Raw genomic sequence first — 9,383 nt, forward strand, 5'->3', positions numbered from 1 at the left:
ATTGAAATTACATGGTGGCTGTTGCTCCTCTGCAGACAGGCAGCTGTGGCTGCGCCTCAGGCCCAGTGTCAGGCTCCGTCAGCGGGGATGATCATTAGCTGCCTCCCTGAGGAGCTGCTCCCATCTCAGCATCCGCTCCACTTCACCCTCAGCCCTTTGTGGCTGTTGCTGATAAGGCCGAGCTAATATCTGCTCAGTCTCTGACTGCATGGACAATGATTAGCGCTGGCTGAGCTGCTGTCCGTTCTGTCCGGACAATACAAGCTGGAATCTGGCCGCGGGGCTGTTGTTATTCTGCGTTACAGGACGGCGCATGTACAGCAGGAATCTGAAACCAGGTGCTGGGAACAAAGGATGAGACAGTGAAAGGATGGCAGATAAACTTAATGGCTATAATAGCTGTGTCGTAAACAAAATGTCACGGTTTCAACTGCTCACAGTCCGTGTCTAGACTGTCAAAATGTCCTTGAGAGACAAAATGAATCTGCTGATTTCTCATATAGATGGGAGACAAAGTGAAGAAAACAGCATTAAGTGTTTCAGAGAATGTTTGGCCATGGCGTCCAACCAGAACGGCAAGAATTTGTCTCAGCATTAATTATTTAGGGCTCTTAAACTCTACAGTGGGGACGGAGCATTTCATAAAAACTAATCAAAGGAAAAAAGTAGCATTTCTTGAAGGAATTCATAAGGCTTTGCATGCTAAAGATTTGAACAAAAACCTATATTAGTGCTGAGATTGTGTGTTGGAGATGACTCTGTGCTTCTAACATGCCAATAATTAGCTCAATAACTGAAAAATTTACTCAGTTATTGCCATTTTTGTCTTTTCTAAGGTCAGTGAGTTGAGGTGGATATTTTAAATCAGGTTGACTCTGGTAGTTAATGGTCTGTAGATTGAATGTGAGTGTGAATATTTTGCTAACAGACAGGTTTAGCTCCAATAATTAATGCTAAAGTTTTCAATAAAGACCTCACATAATCTGTTAATGATTAAAGTATGTGCAGGGGATGACTCTCAGCTTCTATCACACAACATTTTAGCTCAATATCTGTAAAACTGACCAAATTTGAGCCATTTTTGCATTTTCTAAGGTTGGAATCAAGTACATCTAATGATAATTTCCAGAGAGTTTCAATAAAATCCTTCCACTGGTTCACGAGATATTTTGCTAACAGACAAACACACATAGATAATTAAATGATCACTCTCCTTTAATGGTGGTGGACAATAATAAACTAGAATGTACTGATTTTGATCTCAGATTGACTTGAATGTATTTAACTTTTCAGACAAAGAATGTATTGTTTTAAATAAATCAAACCCAACATGTTCTATAAAGTGCCAAAACCAGCTTTTATTGTGAAATGGCAGTATACAAATGAAACTGAATTTAATTTATGGTGGAGAGCATGATCCAGCAGGTCAATTCAACATCTTCCATTGGGTTTTAATTAGACTGAGACCTGGTGAGGGCACACAGGGTATAAAATATTCAAATTCACATCATTTTATTACTCGAATCATTTAGTGACCTCTCAAACCGAAATGAACGAAGAGTTTTCCTCCTGAAGAGACCGTTACCACCAGGAGGAATGGTTTTTATTACACAGAAAGAGAAACTTCACAGTTTTTCTTTCAAGTCGATCCAAACCAAGAGTTCACCTCAGAGGTGAAGCTTCAAGGACTTTCCTTCAACTTGTCGTCCATAACAGCAGATAAAAATCCAAAAAGTTCAAAGCATTTTATCTAATAATCAAGATTTTTATGTTCTTGTTAACTCAGACTGATAAAACATTGGTCCACAGCTTTGACTCGTGACTGTATTATTTCTTAAATTATATTTTAAAGTAAAATAATTCCTTTTTGTTTCACACCTGGAATGTGAGGTTCTCCTTTTTCACGATGTTCCTTGCTTATTTTGGAAAATGTACTTTAGCTGAAAGCCTAAAACTGATTAAATACAGCAGTCATGTCACGGATAGAAAAGATGGATCTTCCTGAAAATATGACTCATGTTTGAGAAGGAAGTTAACTATTATTTGATGAGTTGTTTTGCCATAAGGGACATCTGAGTGAATACAGGTGAGACAAGTGGAGCTGGAAGCAAGAACTATTTTGTCAAGGTGGGCGGAGAAGGAGGCGAACGCAGAGCGCAGACCCATCTTAAATAAACAAACATTTATTTTTAAAGAAACAAATGGCTGGTGAGGCAGCAAAACTAAACTTAACAAAAAACAAACGAGGCGAGACAACAAGAGATGCGGGACCAGAAGCAGCAGCAGGGAACTAGAGACAATGAGCCAACCAGGAAGTGGTTTTAAAGCTGAGGGTCATTAGGGGAAGTGGGCACAGGTGAGTGATTACAATTAGCAACAGGTGAAGATGGGCGTGGCTGGAAGACAAGAGATAAACAGAGGAGAAGTGAATGATGACAGAACACGGAACAAATTATGGAAATAGCATATTGTAAATCTGAAATTTGAATTTAAATCTGAATGGCAGCAAAGTGGGAGGAGGGAACTAAAGGTCGACATTTATTTCATATACAAAATAAAGTAGGGAGTATGGAAATGATTGGAGGAAATCGAAAGGTTAAGGATCGGACATACAGGATTAAATAAAACATTACATTTGGTAGGTAAACATCCAACAGGTAGATGTGGTTGTGGAATGAATGTAGAGACAATAGAGCATGTAATTAGTTATTGTGAGAGGTTTAGGGTAAGCAGAGAAAAATTAAAACAAGAAGTATTGAAATATGGTGTTGAGACGTTAAGAGTGAGGAAGGTATTGGTAAAACATAATAAAATAATAAAGCAGTTAAATAAAAACATTCTGGCCCACACTCCAGCATGGTAAAAGGCGATAATACATCTAAATGTTAGATGTCACCCGCCAGTAAACCCAAGAAGAAGAAGAAGAAGATGACAGAACACAAGAGGCAGAAACAATACAAAGACAAAACATGAAAACAACAACCCTGAATACAACATAAATCACAAAGAAAAAACAATCAAACCCAAATCCTGACAAATTTAGGACATTTAGAAGCTAATATACAAATATTAACACAAACTGAAATGGTTTGAAACATCATGAAGCTTATAGAAAACAGGAAAAAAACATAAAACCACGTTAAAAATCTTCTAAAGGAATGAAGCGACGTGAGTTTTTCTTGCTTGATGACAACATTTCGGCTTCTGTAAACGCAGATTTTGTGCCATCAATGTACAGTTTGACCTTCAACTGAAAAAAAAACCAAAACAAAATTCTGTTCAAAAGCTCTAAAAGTCCTAGAATTTAAATGTAGTCTAAGATTCAGGGTTTCTACCACTTACCTGAGCAGTTTGTATAATAAAACACCTGAAGCATAAATGTTAAAAAGAAAAGGGGTTTCTGTTCAGGACACAAACACCGGCACTTGTGTTAGTATTTCTCTCAGCGTGTTTGTGGAATATTTTTCAATTTCAAAACTCACAAAAATAAAAGTAGAAGGAGATTCATGAATTAATGGAAAAATACCTCGGGCTGCATTCAGCTGGCTGCTTGTCGTTTTTGTCAAGAAAATCTGAAATTTGTTTTATTATATTTGAACAAACAACCAATTAACACAAAAAAATAATATAGCTGATATGATTTTAGCTCAGCTGTTTTTTCAATATCTTTTAAATTCAGTTTTTTCATTCAGGTAAAATCCTAAAAATGCAGAGAGATTTTGTCTCAAGTTCCACTGAAAAACCTTGCATTTTTGTTTTTTGTTTAGTCAATTTATTGACCTTTGTTTTTAGGTGAACATCTCCAGCTCAGAGAAACATTTCTTCTCAAGCATGAGGAAGAACCAGGCCGCCGTGTGGGTGTGTAATGTCCTTTATGACCCTCAGGGGTTTCTGTAGGCAGCAATATATGTACGGTTGTGAGGAGTGTGTCGGCTCACTGCGTGCACCGCCTCGCCCACGGCCCTGCAGCCTGCTGGACCACGCTGTGGAGGAACCTGTCAGAGGGCTCATAGCGGGGCTCTGATTAAAGCCACCAAGGATCTGGAGCCCGAAGCCAAAGGTGTTGAGGCCAGTTTGAATCCACAAACGGTGCATTAAAGGTACATCCAGGTTTCAACACGCTGAGGACCCTGCAGTTTTATAACCTCAAAGGTTTTTAAATTTGCCACAATGGGAACATTTTGTGCAGCCAGCAGGAGAAATTAGTCCTGATTTTTATTTTTTTCCCATCTCAGAGTGGTTATCTCTGCGTTTGCTGTCTGGACCGTGCCATCAAAAGTCACAGCAGCTGTGCTCTCTACTCTCTGTGGTCTGCAGGGAGATGTTTTTATATGTTTTATTAAGATTCCTGAAGTTATTGATGAACGCTGGGATGGCCGACCATAGCAGAGGCGAGAATCTGTGATAGATTTCTGTAAATCTTTCGGTAAAAGTCTTTTAATTCTAAAAACACATAATAAACTGTAAGTAAAAATGTATTTGTATGGCACATTTCAGCAGCAAGGCATTCAAAGTGCTTTACATCATAAAAACATCAGTAAGATTACATTACAATCATCAAAAAAAACCAAATCATAAAAATGATAATCATAAGGTCAATATGTATTAAGATATTTTATTCAGAGCAACTTTTACCTGAATTTGTTTGCAGACTACTAATCAAAGGCAGCTCCAAACAGGTGAGTTTTCAGCCTTAATTTAAAGGAATTTAGTGTTTCGGCTGTTTAGCAGTTTTCCGGGAGTTTGTTCCAGATTGATGCTGCAGAGAAACTGACAGCTGCTTCTTCATGTTTGGTTCTGGTTCTGGGGACAGAAAGTAGACCAGAACCAGAAGACCTGGGTGTTCTGGAGGGTGGATAAGATGATAATAAGTCTTTAATCCGTTCAGTGATTTATAAACTAATAGAAGTATTTTAAAGTTTGACAGCATCTGTGCTGCTAAAAGCTTTTATCCTCCTCTTCTTTAGGTTTTCTAAAATTAAATAAGGTAGTTTTTTTCCTTAATAATGCAGACAAACATCACTGATCACAATTCTATTCTCCAAAAGCAGCATTCATGAATAAATAATGCTTTTGTCAGGTGGATATTATGCATTAAAATCTGACATTTTGGTGGAATAAATGCAGCCCGCCAGCAACTTACAACAGTATTTACGTATTCTGTTGACAGAGATAAATTAAATAAATAGGCATGCCTTTCACAAGTTTCTCTACAGATCTAGAATTACCTGAAAATGAAAATACATTCAGTCCAAAATAACAGGACTAAACAAAAACTGCAGAACATATAATCATTTGTTTGTCATGATTGGGATGCAATAATGATTTTTTTTTAAATAAAAAATTAATCCAGACAACTAAATCTCCTACAGAGCATACACAAAAATATCTTCAGAGCAACACAGACATCAAATTTGAATGATATATTTGACAGAAATGTCCATATTTTCTGCTTCTGCATTTAAAAACAAGTTCATTTACCTTATTTTCTGTTCTGGAATGTAAAACATGACAAAGAAATAAATAAGAAATTACACAAGTTTGGAATCCTGGAAACAGACTTGATTAGATTTCCTCATATTAGTGAAAAACGACTGACTCCGCCAAATAATTTGTTTACTTGTGAAAAACAAAGCTCACTGCTGTTAGATTTGGCAGAGATTATTTTCATGTCATTACCTCTTGTCGCTCCGACCATGACGTTTCAGTCTGCAGCTTCACTGAGTCGTGCAAACTCATTACCACCATCATTTCTCCATGAATGCTGATAGGGTTTTCTAATGAAGTTGGCTGTCTTTTTGTCTAAAGTGCAATTTTTCTGCATTTGTTTAGTTTTAAAAAAAAAACAGTGCCTCAGAAATCCTTGGACAAACATGTCTCTTCCTGTGTGTGCTCTCTACCAGGGCTGAATGGTAATCACGTTGTCCTTAATCATTAAAAACACACACTTTGAGCCCAACAGGTGTCTGTGCTGACTTCTGCTACCGGCGCTGCATGATGATCATCGCCCTCGCAGTGAGCTGCATGTCAATCCCCTGCATGTCAGTGCTCGGCTCGCTCATCAGGAAACACAAGGAGGATTTGATCCTCAGATTTGTCTGAACATGGTTTCCTCACGCCGCGCCGCAGGAGGCTGTCCGGTCCTAATGTGGTGTTTACACCTGAAGACAGAAGCTAAGGATGCTTAGTCTTACATGTCTTTACCTTCTAAATCCAAGGGGTCAAGTTTTGATCAGGCTTTGTTGTTTTTATATTTAACGGTGTTAAATTTATATTCAAATGTTTTCAGGTCTGAACTGCAGGTAGACCAGATAACCAACCTTGTGCTGCTTAAATGACTCTGCTATTTTATTGCTAAATATCATAAATTACTCCAAACAGTAGCTTGTAAACAGTAGCAAGATCTTCTCTGAAATCAACATTATTTAGATGGTTTCTGAGCTTTCAGCCTCTGATCTTCCAAGAAGAAACTTGAGTTTCAGATTTATTTACTGTAGTTATTATCATATCCCATCCAGTTCTTTAGGAAAAAAAAAATTATTGTTTTTAGGACTGTTTATTTAGTGATAATATGAATACTGAATATCCCTAAAGATAATTTTACTTGTTAAAATGTTTTAACATATTCAGAATTAAAAATAGAGAGATATTAAATACATCTAGATTAGTATAAAGTAAACCTAAAATGAAACGTATGACCAGTAAAAATGGGATAGTAGATATCTGAAATGTGTTTTTTTGGTTGAGATAATTTAGTTCAGATATCAAAAATGTTCATTGCCTTTAGGAAGAAAGTACTTATAAATATAAAGAGTTTAAACAAGACTTTTTGACTTCTTGTCTTGTTGTTGAAAATCTTTTGTTTCTCATCCGAGAAGCTTTATTAATTCAAACTGAGGAAGCGTTTAGGATTTGCCACGTCCTGCATGAATCTACACAGACAAGGTATTTGTGAATATTTGCTGCTGAAAGCACAAAATGCATCAATAATATCATGGATAGAAAGAAAGTCCTTCTGGATATCTGATGCCATCTCATGTTCAATGAAAGAGATGAACATTTCAACTGGCTTCCATCCATCCATCCATCCATCCATCCATCCATCCATCCATCCATCCATCCATCCATCCATCCATCCATCCATCCATCCATCCATCCATCCATCCATCCATCCATCCATCCATCCATCCATCCATCCATCCATCCATCCATCCATCTTCTGCTTATCTGTGATCATTTTGCAGATGCAGCAGGTCAAGGAGGGAAACCCAGACACCCCCCTCCTCCTCAGTGACACTCTCCAGCTCCTCCTGGGGGGATCCCAAAGACTTTCCAGGCCAGAGAAGACATATGATCCCTCCAATGAGTTCAGGAGGCATCCTGATAAGATGCTCAAACCACCTCAGCTGACTTCGAGCTCTCACCAAATGACGGAGCTCCTCACTTTATCTACCCTGCAGAGGAAGCTCATTTTAGCTGCTTGTATCTGGGATCTCCTTCTTCTGGTCATGAGCCATACCTGATGACAATAAGTGAGGGTTGGAACATAGACAGACATGTAAACTGAGAGCTTCACCTTATGGCTCAGCTGCTTTCCCACCAGATTGAAGCAAGACGAAGTCCTCTCCTGCTCCATCCTGTCTTCGCTTGTAAACAAAACTCTCAAATTCCTGAACTCCTTCACCTAATGCAAAGAGTCAGGGTTATTCCACCTTTTTCCTAGCTGATTTATTTAGACCAGCTTGCAACAACAGAGAACATAAAACAAAAGCAAAAAAAAAACTAACAAACAAACTAAAAAAAAAATGATGGAAACCGGAGCAAAAAGATTTCCAGAAACAAAAACTCCTGAATCACAACAAACCAAAAATCATAAACCTTAAATGCACCATCTTTGACATGTCTACCATTTTAAAACTAGTCAGACTCCTGAAATAAATCAGATCTAACATATTTGATGATTACTGTAATAAAACTGGCAGCAAAAAACAAATCATCACATCTTAACCGAAGCTGATGCTAACTCAAACTTGACCAACATTTTTATAACCATTCGGGAGGATTAGAAGAGGGGCACAGGTACAATTTAACCCCTGCAGAATATGTAAAACCCTATAAAATCGAATAATCTGTGTTATCTGCAGTGTTTCGACTCCATCCCAGAAGAACTGGATATTACAGATATTTTACTTGGATGTGGCATGTCTGCGTGAATATTCATTTGCTGAAGGGATTAATAAAAAATAAATTGAGCCTGACTAAACTGGCCCAGAGTCTGTGAAATGCCTGGTCTCAGTTCACCCTTTAATGAATGGAAATTTAATGCTCAGTGTAGCGCTCCTCTCCCATCCCTCACAGCTGAACTTACTTCACCGTGAAATCCGGCGACCTCCTGACTGCTCTCCGTTGTAACATTTTCTGGCTTTGCTTTCAGGAACGAAGGGCTTTGAACAAAGAGACAGAGAGGAGAGAGGTGAACCTCTTAACCTTGAACGCTCCTCTAGAGTGTCTTTTTAAAGTGAAATAAAGTGTTTTTCTCCACTGTGTCATTTATTCGTCCTCAGCTACATTTACACAGCTTCGTCAAATTAAAATTCTTCAGACACTCCAGATACTATGTTTTGTGACTTTTCAGCAGTTACACTTATAAAGCACATAAAACCCAAAGAAGTGCCTCAGTTTGTTTAGGAAACCCACAGTTTGTATTGAAATTTACAGATGAAAACAAATTTGTCTCAGGAGACGTCTCAGTAGCTCAGAAGGACCTTTAGAGGTAAAGACTATAAGAACTTTAACTTTAACTGATGACAAATCGAAGAGACAGATAACACAAATGGTCACAAAAGAGTCCAGAACAACTTCTAAAGAGAGAGGTGAACTCCAAGGTTAAAGGTCATCAGTGTCAGATCGCACCATCGGTCTGTTTGAGCCGAAGTGGACTTAATGGAAGATGACCGAGGACACAAATCATCAAAAAGCCAGACTGGAATTAGCCAAAATGCAGATTGAGAAGCCACAAAGCTTCTGGGAGAACGTCCTTCAGACAGATGAGACAAAACTGGAGCTTTTTGGCAACAAGTCCCATCAGACAGTCCCTCCAGGATTTCACGATGTTGCGATCGCAACTATTAACGCAAAATCAAGCAAACCCCGCAAAATCGCAACTTTTTGCAACTTTGCCCAAAACACCGCAACTTTCCCGCAATTTTAACCAAAATAACCCCAAATAACTCAGGAAGAAGACACGTGACGTCACTTCCTGTTAACATCAGAATGCCGGGAGCGTGCAGGAGCAGCGACCGAAGCCAAAATGTGCGCTAATGCTTCACATTTGCCCCCAAAAATTTCAGCAAACCAGTTTCCTCCCCAGCTGCAGCTGTTTT

Source organism: Kryptolebias marmoratus, linkage group LG20, assembly GCF_001649575.2.
Source record: "Kryptolebias marmoratus isolate JLee-2015 linkage group LG20, ASM164957v2, whole genome shotgun sequence".
NCBI classification, from domain to species: Eukaryota; Metazoa; Chordata; class Actinopteri; order Cyprinodontiformes; family Rivulidae; genus Kryptolebias; species Kryptolebias marmoratus.